At 34.0% G+C, this 14,095-nt stretch overlaps 1 long non-coding RNA gene across 1 annotated transcript in view; it reads right to left on the bottom strand.

Annotated features, from left to right (window-relative positions):
- Positions 1-14,095, bottom strand: part of LOC106109252 — a 65,929-nt gene that overhangs the window by 45,552 nt on the left and 6,282 nt on the right. Inside the window, exon 2 of the long non-coding RNA XR_001225995.1 lies at positions 11,436-11,642. This is a non-coding gene — a long non-coding RNA (uncharacterized LOC106109252). The remainder of the gene's footprint in view (positions 1-11,435; positions 11,643-14,095) is intronic.

Genomic DNA, 14,095 nt, shown 5'->3' with positions numbered 1-14,095 from the left:
GCATATTGCTAATGTAAAGCCTTTACACTTGAAAAACTAACATAAAATTTAAATATTTCAATCCTTTTAAGGTAATTTATTTAAAAAAGCTTTTAAAATCTAATGCCAAGGATAAGATGTAACGTTCATCCATCCAATTCAATTAGGGAAGAAAATTGTAGTCTTAGCGCAGCGAAGGTTCTATTTTCTTATTCAAACAACCCTTTGCCGGGAGCAGAACAAAGCAGTTCATTAAAATAATCCACTGCTGCTTGCACCGAGTTGAAACAGTGAAACTAAACACAAGTTACGAGTATACCTAACTACTGTTCGTGCAAGAAATCGCTTTGGTGTGTTGTTCGTTTTTTAAATTTATTGAATCTATTGTTTTTCTTATTAGCTATAACAGAGCTAGCTAGCTATAGAGTATTTTATAAGTTTATAACTCTATCGAGAGGAAAAAAGCATAAGTTGAAAAAAGTAAATCATTGCTCCAAAGCGACCAAAACATTCGCAGACAAGTACTTATCCTAAGATTAAAATTGAATTGGAATATCAAAACTTTTCCAAAGTAACTTTAATACACTTTCACCCAACTTAAGTAGCTAAGAAAAACAAGTCCAAGTTTCCCTGCAATGGAATCATGCCAAGAATCTACACATCGATTGTTGCACGTTACCTTGTGAGATGCGAGGCGACTTGTAAGACTACATGAGCGAAGTAGATTTAGTCGAGACAAGGAGCGTTGCGCGGTAGCGCATGCAACTCACGTCTACCAGGTATACTCAGTAAGCTGTAACCTTACGAGGTATACGAAACAGGATAAAAGTGAAATCTTATCTCACCGTAAGAAAACTTAATAAAAAGATAAATTCAGACTTCGTTACTATCGTAGAGATTTTCTAATAAATCTTATTAGAACTTTTTTCTGATCTTTAAGCAATAATTATTTATGATAGAAGCAAAATTCACATTTTTTAACAAAATTAAATATAACTAGTACAGTTGATTCTATCAATAAGTACATACTTTCTAATGTCTCAAACAAGTTCAGCTGAAAATAGCGTCTAGCATTTAATTTAAAAATCAAACAAGACATCGCTCTTGTTAACACCTTATCTTGTCATTCTGACAGTTTAATAAGACCGTTCTTTAACATTAAACGTATCAATGTTATCTTGTGTGCAAGCAGAAATGATGGCACGTATTGCCGGAGGGCGTTTTGCATTTCACCGTCGTACTCTCTTAATTAGAAGGAAACTTTCGCTTGTGAGCCAAGTTCTATTAAAGCTCCGAGGAGATTTGTACTTTCATCTCGAATCTGGCGTTGAACTTTCATCCGATTTGCGGCTTCAATGCCCCGCCGCAATGAGAACAAGAGTAATAGTTACAATTCACTTTCGTTTGTTATGTTCCTACTTTACTATTAACAAGGATACGTATACACTCAATGCCATGTCATCTATGACAACGAGACATACAACAATGTATTACTCTCTTTATCCCCATAATAAAATTTAGATAACATATTTGTACATATACATCGACAGAGGTAAACCACAGCAAATTTATACGTAGTAAGTAATGAATCTTATAGGCCAAGTATAAAGAAGTTGGTGTGATATCAGGAGGTAAAAAGGATGGCACAAGAAACAGCTTCATCGACAACAATGTAGTTCTTAATGTACAAATTGTAAAAATCATCTGTAGTAAGAATAGTAAACACTGCGATATTTATTAGTATTTAAACAACATAATGCATTCAAAATATATGCATGTTTATAATATTATTTTATGCATAAACAAAACATCGGAAGGAAAAGATAATACAGAACTTGTTGTCCCAAACAGCGGTGATTAATATATGAACAAGATCACGGGGTCATTGCCCCCGCTGCATCGGTCGCTAATCTAACTCTGCGTCATTCAAATGCAGTTTTCAATATATTCTTAGGAAATAAGAAATAGAACTATGAGTCACGCGTCTTTAGCCAAGGACTTCGCTAGCGCGTGCAGTGCAATGGGCACGGCTTGTTATTTTTGCGGCGAAATATATTACGACATGTTCAGCGCGCCGGCCGTGCCAAGGCTGGCTCTATGCAATAAACTCATATGAATTTGATGTGATTACCCTCTCATAAAGGTGACCGCACTCGCCACACCTATACATGAAATTACACCGAACACTAGCTGTCCAAAAGTCGGCTAATGTTATCTCATTTTAATTGAAAGATATTTTAATTAGTTCAGTAATCTAAACGCTGAAAGTACTGAATAAGTGAAAGGGCGAAAGAGGTTTTAAACCTTCGGCAAGTCTACCATGTCGTCTCCAACTACGAATCAAATTATTTTATTAATGTTTTATGACTCGTCCCTTATTCATGTTAAAACTAAGATTATATGTGTGTTTATAACAGAGTTATTTGGTAAGCGAATTCGTGAATTAAGTTCCAATATCGAATACTGTCGGATGGACGAATTTGCGGGCAGCGAGGCGATAGCCGGCGCTGGGCGACCGACCGTGAATGTCACAAAGTTATCCGCATCCACCGCCGCTGCTGAAGTCCTCGCTTTAATTAAATACTCTGCCAAACGTACTTGAAATATTTTGTAAAGTCGCACGTATTTCGATGTATGAAACACAATAGGTATTTATTTTAGCAGTATTTTTAGAGACCATTCAATGGGAATTAAAAATAATTAGCGTGGCTTTACAAAATTGTGTGATTCAAGTCAAACATTTGATTCTTGTAGTCGCATTTCCTATCAAATAACACGAAGGAATTATTTTCTTTAACAAAGATTAACCAGTAATTATTTCAATGTTTATAACATCGAGATGAGATTTCCGTGAATTCGTAGCCATAGCAAACCTATTGATTGGCCTATTTGACTTTGTACGTCCAGACGTAAAAGAACAATCATTTGTTTCGAGTCTGCTGTGTTTCCTGCGATAGAGAAATCTATTACTATTATTATATTACTCTAACTTGTTCTATTACATGTAGGTCACCTAATATTCACACATACACAAATCTAAAGAGGATGGTTGATGACACAGGATAATTTAATGGAGATTTACTAAATACTAGCAGTTGCTCGTGAATTCGTCTGCGTGAAATAAAAAAAATATAGCTTATGTTACTCACTGATAATGTAGCTTTTTAATGGTGTAACAATTTTTGAAATAAGCCCAGTAGTTTTTGAGTTATGACGCAACAAACAAAAATACAAATCTATCCTCGTGTAACGTGTAATTTGATTGGATATAAAATTGGAAGGGATGAGCAAATAAATTCCACTAATCCGAGATTTACTCGAAAATCCTTATTCGATAGGACTGTATTTTGCATTAATGTAGCTACTTGAACTGATAACGAGAATTCGTATTGACACATCTCCGATATCTGTCGGGACCGTGCTCTTGTCGCGAATTGAATACATATAGATGTTAACGGTCGAATGAAGCATCGAATTTATTTTCACTTTATTAGTAACACGTCCCTTTCGACTATTTGATTTACGGTGTCATTGACCTTCGTGTTTTATCATGTTTAAGTACAAATGTTATAAATATAATACATAAAATCAACTATACTATCTATACTAATATTAGAAAGAGGAAAGATTAGTATTTTTGTAGGTATTGAAATAACTCAAAAATTACTGGGCCGATTTAAAAAAATCTGCGAGAAACATCATACTAAATACTAAATATTATAAATGCGAAAGCTTAGATGGATGGATGTTTGTTAGAGTTTGTAGCCTAAACGCCTGAACGGATTTGAAATTTGGTATAGATGTAGAGGATATTCTGGAAGAACCCATAAGCTATTCACTTTTCTTTTGAATTTTGAATCAACGCAGACGGAGTCGCGGGCGAAAGCTAGTAGGTTATATTTTTAATTTTTTTTAAATTCCTCACGAACGAAGTTGCGAGCAATGTTAAATACATTTGATCGTCATAATTTAGATTATTAAATTTCCTAAATTTTTAATTTACTGTAGACATCCTCAAGGTTCAATCAGTCGAAATTGTTTGTTTTTTTTACGCATTCGACTGTCTACACTTATTTTAGTATTGCATAATTTATTATTTCTGGCTAATGGGAGAAATTATGTAAACAATTAAATACGTTCAATCATACCAAAGTCTTTGAAAGTTTATCGTAATTAAAGTGACAGGGTTTAAAATTGAAATCATCTGTTTTTAAAGCATCTTTGACATTGAATTATAGCAGGTGACTCAAAGACGAAAGCCGAATGGCCTTACTAGTCGGTAATACTTCAAAGGCAGGGTTCATGTGTTTAATTACCCGTCAGAATAAATATTTGTTTAATGCAGGTGTGTTTGAAGGCGGTAAAGGTGGTGGCTAATAGAGAGATGCATCTATAATATAAAAATCTTCTGTGAAGAGAAACACATGTAATTTACGTATCATATTCATACAATAAAAATCGAGAAGCACAATCGAACAAAAAACAAAGACAGTAGCAGTAATATCGTTCAAAAATCGATGTCGATAAATATTAAAAATCGTCATATAAATCGGTAATAACCAAACATAACGAGCTACTGCCGAAACAACTTTACAAAAACTATTGTCATCACACTTTTCTCGAGCAACATGAGTGTGACGACAGTATACTCTCATATCGACGTTATGGCAGTGGAAACCGATGGTAATTCGTTACCAACTAGGCGGAAAATGATGAGGCGATTCCGCTAGTAATGAAGAAGTTTGCCGAGTTCATATTTACACACGTGCGAGCATCACGTCTCTCACATTTTCCGCTACGTGAATGTAATTTGATATCGGTCTCGCACTTTGAAGTACCAATTCAAACGCTAATAGACAATTTTACAAATAACTCGCGTACCTCGCTATATCAAAGTAAATATTATGACATTATGTTCGTTTGAACGCACCTTAAAATTATCGTAAGCAGTGGACCGTAATCTAAACGTTACTTTGTCAACATATAACGATTTAATTATCTATTTTACTTATGTGTATGTGAAAAATTACACATTTAAGACAGATTAGAATTATGTGAAGTATTTCATTGTTCATAATTATTCTTGTGATACCATAAATTAATAATAGGTAACCATAAATAGGTATTTTTATAGTAATTGTTTTATGTATTTTGCATTTTAAAGACTCTAGGGGCATACCAGCTGCTTCTCTATATACTGGCGTCGCTTGCTTTGTGTAGTCTAATGTTTATCTTTTTATAATTCTTTATTATGTTGATTTAACGACTATTTAACTTCTAAAAGACATCAAAGGTCAATAAATATAACAAACTCTTTGGTTACTGTTCGTTGCGTAACGCGGCATCCGTCAAATAAACACCAAATTGCTTTTGCCTTTTACTCTAACAAGTAATAAAGCAATAATCTTGATTCTTAATTAAGTTCTGGCTTAAACTTAATTACCTTTTTGGATTTAAATTGCTAAACGGTACATATTTGTTTTGATGTTTCTAGAGGCTCATTAGGTATTATAAAGAGGTTTGTAATTTTTATTAAAGTTAACATTGAAAATATCGAAATTTTCTCTTCAAAGATTCAATTTCAAATTGAATTGAATCATTAGACTATAGCATTGTCAAGTACAGCATTCTTAATCGTACTAAAGAATTGATTAAAACAGCAATTCATTCAAAATGTTAGATTTAGTCTAGTTTCTCCAGTTTTCGAGGCTGAGTGTGCAATCACCCGATTATCTCTGACTGTCGAAACTAAGCGTCTTACTTTACTTGGAAATACCAATTTAACGCTACCTCGTTATCGTTAAGTAGTAACTGAAAGTGTTTTTTTATGGAAAAAAAGCAAAGAAACAATGAGTTTAACAAATGTGAATTAAATAACCTATCTATTACTAAAAAACTATTTGACTGCATGTTTAAAATGTGTCTTCATCTATTTTGTCAATTATAAATTGGACTCTGGATTTATGATTCCCTTTGTTTTATGCGTCCACTTTCATATAAGTACTCATTGTATTTGTGCTATAATTCATTATAACGTATGTACACAAATGATAATTTAAAATAGCTCGCAGGTGGTTCGAGGGCGTTACGGGACGGGGCGTGACCCGGTCACTGCAACTGGGTCACCGCTACCCGTGCAGCCCGGCCCGGCCCAGGCATACGTCAATTACAGCTTCGATTACCGCATGAAATATACAATGCCACTATGTTGCCGTCTATTGTAGAACTTTGCTTATGAATGTTAAAGTGAAAGAGGTAAAATTTCGAAGTAATTGTGTTCTAGATGGATGGTAGGACCCGCTTAGTGCGCTGGACTATAGGTGAATATGCAGACTAGTAAAAACCTATTAACCCCTAAAGTAGGTAAAACCAGTACTGAGTTATCAAGAACTGCTCCTATAAATTATCAACATTAAACAGTTTTCGACCCATTCTGCGAGAACAGTTACATCTCTTATTAGAGAAGTAACTCTTTCCGTCTGTGCGTAGATTTTATAAGAATAGATCTTTACACGCGTCATTGGCAAGGGGCTGCAGCGGTATTGAGCAGGCGAGGCGTTGCAGTGGCCGCACACAGGGTCAACTCTAGTGCGCCCTTTACACAACCGACTTAATTAATCATTGTTCTATTTACAGAACATGCGCTGATGCCGTGTAACTGAACTCTTGTGGCAGTGAAAATTAACTATATGCTAAGAATGTGTGGCTTACTACGGTCAATCACAAAATTATAAAAAAACGCCTAAGTAACTAACAATTTCTTCTTGCATGTTTACCTTTACAATAAAGGTAATTGAAGGAAACATCGTACTAAAAATTGAACTGAAATACGAAATTACCAAGATTAACTTTTACATTATCATACTTAAAACTTCATACTAATATAATAAATGCGAAAGTTAAGATGGATAGATGGATGTTTATTAGAGTTTGTAGCCTAAACGCCTGAACAGATTTCCATAAAATTTGGTATAGATGTACAAGATAGTCTGGAAGAACACATAGGCTACTTACTTATGTTTTTTTTAATTCCACGCGGAGGTGCAGGCAAAAGCTAGTTAACTACATCAAATGTAACAGCAATCATCAATCACATGTTATGTTAAAAATATAATATCAGTGGTAGCAACACAACAATCTACTGCCATACAATCCCATTAACAGGATACGACCTACTGCATAGATATTGCCCTTCCGCGATAAACAATCGACCAATCTAAATAACATAAGTAATTAGATTCAATAATACAGCGACTAGAGTTAGTCACATCCGGGCCCAATTGTGAATAACATATGAATACTGCATATAATAAATCGATAAACTCCCTTCGACGAAGAAATATAATGTAATTTATCTTTTAAATATTCTTCCGAATTATAAATTGAAACGTAAGCAAATAAATTTAAATTCTCTATGGTTTTATAGAGATACATTTTTTGCTGTTTATGGTAATTACATCATGATACGATACGAGTATACAGGCACAGATAAATACTTACTTCAATGTTATAAAGAAATAAATCAAAAGGTAAGTGTCGATGGGTCCAAGTATTATTGCAGATATTGTTAGAAAAATTTATAATAATTAAAAACAAACGATGCGTAACAGGTATCACTTGCATCCGAAATAGAGCTCACGAATTAAATGCATCGTCCGTCTTCGCGCACAAACAAAAAGGTCAGAAGCCGACGACCCAGTTTTCCGGCGGCAAAGGTCACGCACGTCGGCCCGGGAAACGCACGATAACGTTGCCACTTTGGCAATGCAACGCACGCGAATCGACACCGAGTTATGCAATGCAACGCAAAACGGACATGAGATCTACGGTACTAGGAATTTGAGATTACCACCTTCGGATTTGGAGAGTTTTTGTAATTCCAAGATATTACTGGAGTTAACAAACTTAATGTGAAAGTAGCAGTTGGCAGGTTATGAATTATTAATAATTTTTTGCAATCTGCTAACTAGTCTAATTTTATTAATGTAATATACGTTTAAAATTAGTAGTGACTACTTAATTAATAAACTAGTGAGTTTTTAGTCAATTAGATTGTATGTTTTATGATAATTAATAGTCCAATGTTTTGTTGCTTAATTAGGTAAAGCATAAAAAAATTTAAAATTGACAAACTGAAACACTCAATGACTTCTTGTTGTAGTTTTCTCTAAAATTATTAGCGTTATGTATAAACTTTATTGCTGATTTTAATACAATTGTATCATGTATTATCGACGCGTGCTGTATTCACATCACTTGCATAACTTCGCACAATAAACACAATGATTAAAACACTTTACAGCGCGGAGCAGACCGCACTGATTGTGTTTTACGATTGCCCTCAATAATTTGATTTACAGGCAAACAAGAGAGTGCAAACACGTTATTGTCTCTCTGCCAAGTGTCACGAGAAGAAAGTTACTGCAAAACAAGTGTAGTCTCGGCCTGGGTCATTCAAGTTAACCTCGACGATAATAAGCTGTGTTTGGTTGCACGTTGAACGGCGTCGTCGCTCGATGTCTATTCCATAAATATTATCTTTTGCCTTCCGAGTCGCTCCGTGAGGAAATAAAAAATGAACACAGTAACTAGCCTATGTGTTTTCCCAGACTGTTTTATTTTATTTTATTTATTAATTTATGGACAACTTACAACTATCTTACAAAACATACAAAAACCTTCATCCATCTAAATCTATACTAATATTATAAAGAGGAAAGATTTGTATTTTTATATGTATTCAAATAACTCAAAAACTAATGGGTCGATTTGCAAAATTCTTGCACCATTAAAAAACTACGTTATTACTGAATTAATTCCAGACGAAGTCGCCACTAGTAGCTAGTCATTTATAATATCAGTAAGAAGTAAATATGTGTTTCAGCAACGGCGTAGTAGAGCAATGAATCTTAATATGACCCTTGATTACGTCATCAGTCTGATAGTTGTAATTCAGCCTAGCGCCGGTATGAAAGTATTTCTATCATCATTAGCTGGAGTAATTATAAATCATTATACAGGAATTTACTAACGTTCATAATTCATTCGCACGATATTCCCTATGCAGAATTCCCGGGCGAGTTTACGACGCCAGTACGCACAATAAAACAACTTGAGGAGTCCTCATTATGCTGGTCAACTTGCGACTGAATTAATTGGAAGTTAATTATATATTACGTTTATGAAAATTACGTAACAATTATTCAAACATATGCTGGGATTACTGACATCCTACGCCACGAAATGGTGTGTGATTACGATTTATTATATTATTTATTAGTATAGATAAACGCCGGCTATTGGTTAAAAAAATAACCAGAAACAAACGAAACTTAACTCTTTTTAATATTGCTATCTAGACTTTAAAAGCAAATAGTATTTTAAGTCTAGTAAATGTAGGAAATCGTGCCTGGAGCGACTTGATAATGAGCAAAGATAGTCGGTACGAGATCTGGCTAATTAATCAGAACCAAACCGAGGTGTCGACCTACGTGCACTGACATAGCTTTATGTCTTACAAGAGGTACGTTCTCTAAACACCTTCAATGAGACGCTACAGTTGAGGTCATTTATTTCTTACCCATTTAGGTAATCAATTGACATCTATACTATTATAATAAAGCGTAAACACACACTTCTTTGTTGCCTAAGATGTCAGCAATTACAGCATATTTTTAAATAATAATTTTTTTAATTAAAAGTCCTACACTTATTTCACGCTTTAGGCTATACATTTTCACGCTATTAAACTTAGTTGGTAAATTAATTGGATAAAAATCCTAATGTGGGAAAGAGACTATAAGATGCTGCCAACATCAAGGAAGCAAGGTTGCCATGGATTGTCATCATGTCATCTCATTTTGATATAATGAAGTTTTTATAAAGCGGATGAAGCCGCATGGTAACAGCTAGTTTACAAATAAGATTAAAATTTTGTTAATAGTAACTAACATAAGTGCTAAATTACATAACTTTTAGTGACGGTTTGTTGTAATCCATTTCTAAGTGGGAAGTGTATTTAATTCTTTGAACATAAGTTAAGGTACTTCATAAACGCAGTTTACAATCGCAAATACAGCTGACGTACGTCGACCGCAAACACCTGCTTCATGCATATCTAAAGTCCGATGCATGCATGTTAATTTACGATAAGATATTGATGAAAATTGAATTGACCCATTCAATTAATTTATTTCAATAAAGTGGCAATAGTCATTTATACATTTACTAGCTTTCGCCCGCGACTCCGTCAGCGTGGAATTAAAAAAACAAAAGTGAGTAGCCTATGTGTTCTTCCAGACTATCCTCTACATCTATGCAAAATTTCATCAAGATCCGTTTAGCCGTTTAGGCTACAAACTCTCACAAACATCCATCCAAACTTTCGCATTTATAATATTAGTAAGAAGTAAGATTACATGGAGTATGTATTATGTATCAACTAACATGCTTAAGTAAATTAATTCCTGTCGAAACACATTATAACAGCTTTAAAGCTCGCTACTTCACTTAATTCTAACTGGCTATTTTAACTGATGAATATCAACAAAACCACATTTATTATCGGTTAATTCAGAAACGACAGGAATATATTTTTCTATGTGTTTCGGTAGCGAAATGTACGAGTTTATGTGACACTAGCTTTCCCCCGCGACTTCGTTAGCGTGGTATGAAAAAATCCAAAACCAAGTAGCTTATATGTTCTTCCAGGCTATACTCTACATCTATGCATTCATTGAGATCCGTTCAGTAGTTTAGGTTACAAACTCTGACAAACATCCATACATCCATCCATCTAAACTTTCGCATTTATAATATTAGATCAGAACCGATGCTAGATCTTTACAAATTATTGACGATAATATTCTTTTCTCATATTATTTTCGCATTAAATAAATTAAGACTGAATAAATAAATAACTTTCCTGCTGTTAAATTAACTGTAATATTGAGCACAGGAAGAAGTTTATAGACCTCGTAGTAAAGTTTATTTTACGCTTAATTGACACTCAATGATGCCGCAATCCACTCGCTTTCCGATATGTTTGGTTATATTCAGTTATAAAAGTTCCGACTTCGACGCTTGTATAAATGAATATTACGTATAAAAGTTGATTTAATAAAGTGAGTAACGATACAAATTATAAGGCAAAAATGTAAGGATAAATTTAGCTTTCTCTAGATAAAATGACCGGTTTTACTACCTTTCCTTTCCTCGAATTAATTAGTAAATCATACTAATATTAGAAATGCGAAAGTTTAGATTGATGGATGTTTGTTAGAGTTTGTAACCTAAACGGCTGAACATATTTCGATGAAATTTGGTACAGATGTAGAGCATAGTCTGGAAGAACACATAGGCTACTCATTTTGTTTTTTTTTTTAATTCTACGCGAACGGTGTCGCGGGCGATCGCTAGTTATCTGTAATTAATAACATAAATAATAAAAAACTCACCTATCAGTTACCGGGGTAAACCCGGCATTTCTCTTAGCTGCTATGTTCTCCACTTTTCACACAAAACTGGACCTCGCTCTCAAATAATTAACCTATTTATTGCATTTGGCAGTAAAATTGCACTTATATCATAATAGCAGTGGTATTACTTATACTAATATTCGTAAAGTTTCACTCGCGTGTAGACTTCGATACCCTTAATAAAACCTGGAACAAAGATAATAAAATTAAAATACTACTAAAACATTCGTTAATCTTTCTACGTGTAGATGAGTGAGGAAAACTTATACAAAATTGGCATATCTCTGATTTCGAAGCTCATTTTAATATTTACTAGCTGTAGCTCGTGACTTCGTCTGCGTGAAATTAAAAAATAATACAAAATAAAGTCTATGTACTCACAGATAAATTACCTTTCTAACAGATAAACAATTTTTAATATAGGCCCAGTAGTTTCTGAGCTATTCCTATACAAAACGACAAATCTTTCCTCTTTATACTATCAGTGTAGACTTACGTCATCTTGCTATTTTTATTACAATAACACTCCTAATAGATTAGGAGCCATGCTGTAACTACACTAGTTTAAATTATATCATACAAAAATAATGTTTCTTTCATACTTTCACTTATAGAACTAAGTTAATGCATCGTGTGAGATTTTGTTACTAAGCATATTACAGTGAAAATTTCCCGATACTTATCATATAAGAATGCAAATTAAAAACAATAGTTTCGACCGCCGCGTGTACTCATATTTCAACTGCATCAGTTTCGAAGAACCGTCGTACAAATAAAAACGAACTATTTGTACCCCTGCCCTTGAGTAAGAAATATACGACATAATAAACCGAATGCGCTCGCACTGGACGCAATCTTTTCCAAGATCATACAAATGAATATGAACTGTTTCTCGTTTGCAGTAAAGTATAAATTCGTTTAGCATCTTGCAGTCGTTGCAATGAGTTAGCTAGACTGTTTGAATGTCAAACCAATGATCGACAGCGGCTGCTGCAGCGGTGCAATAAAAAAATAATTTATTCACGTCTGAGTAAATAAGATGATGGCTACGCAAATTGAAAATTTGGACTCCGCTTGTGCGGATGCCGAAACGTCGGCGTCGGACCCGTAATAATCTTGATATTTGCTCATTTCGGCTTCTTTAAATTTGTTACAAGTTTTTTCACAAAATACACATTTAAATTGAAAAATTACTACAATTGCAAACTGATGTTTCACAGACAAAATAAAACTAGGTTAATCCAAAAAAATGTGAAAGTAATGTAGCTACTTATTTGATAATATAATTTGTAATTCTTTTATACCAACTTTTTTATTGTTGTTGGCGTTACTAAATTATTAAACAAGTTCATAAAACAACAGACGATAAAACTTTATTACATTGTCTTAGAAAAAATTAGAACATCTAAATCACGTACTCGTGTTGGAAATCACGCAGCATACAATTGAAAATGGATTTATAGTGCAAATACGATTGTAAAGCTAAACGAATATTCAATGAAGCTGTTCTATTACCAATATCTAATATTAGTTGAACAAAAGCAGCAATATGTATGTTGCGATGTTGATTGTCGACGGCTATGCGGCGAACGTTCTGAAGGTCGAACTCGAGACGTAAATCTGGCGAGGCATTGAACTATGGAACGCAGCCGGAAGCCGAGGCCGATGACTGATGTGCGCTACCATATTTTTATAGGGTTGTATCAAGTGCGAAATATACGCATATTAATTGAGTATTGCATGTTAACGTTATACAATCGTTGAGCGGCTTAAGCCTACTTCATACTAGAGAAGATTAAATCTTAGACAATGATAGAGGTCTAGTGAGAAAAGGTTGACCTAAATCATTCATAATTATGCTCAATTTTGACTAGTCCTTATTGTTTATAGTAATTACTTTTAAAATAATAACAATAATTGATTATTGAACGTTTATCTAAAGGAATATTTTTAGAGGATTAAGATTAAATGATATTCACAGTGCTAGCCCTCGCCTTGTAAAATGTTTAGCAAACATTTTACGTATTCATTGTCGCCAGTCCGCTGCCGCCTTCACATTCTTCGCTAATTTTAATTTACTCGTTCGTTTTTTTAATACTTTTTTCACGACTTTAACACCGACTTTAGTATTCCAAGTCTTTTTTATGTTTGAATTATAATTCAGCGAGAAAACCAAAAGAAGTCCAAATTTGCGTTATATTCTAAATTGACAGATACTCTACAAAAACTTTACAATTTTACACTTACGGATTTTAAATAACATAACTAGCGTATTTAGCGTTCATTTAAAATTAAATCAACTTTGTTTATGTAAAATACATACCAATTTTTCGATTTTATGAGGAGGAAAAAAGGAGTTGAAGCCCAACCCGACTGATATTTACATTACAATTTCAATACTGGCTGAACCTTCTTCCGTCGCGGCTGTATAACTATAGTAGAACTATGTGATTGGCATATTTTTCAAAAGTTATAAATCCCCCTCTTAATGAATATTTAAAAAAAAGGAGGAATAAATGAATTTATCAGGAAACGTCGGCTTACCGACCTGGTGGCCTTATTAAGTTTTCTGTGTCGACGCCGCAGCGAAAGCGGGCGAGGAACGGCCTCTGTAAATCACTACAGTTTTTACAGCAGTC

This window comes from Papilio polytes, unplaced genomic scaffold (assembly GCF_000836215.1).
Source record: "Papilio polytes unplaced genomic scaffold, Ppol_1.0 DF821289.1, whole genome shotgun sequence".
NCBI lineage: Eukaryota > Metazoa > Arthropoda > Insecta > Lepidoptera > Papilionidae > Papilio > Papilio polytes.
The sequence above is the reverse complement of the archived record's forward strand: the minus strand, read 5'-3'. Positions and strand labels throughout refer to the sequence as shown.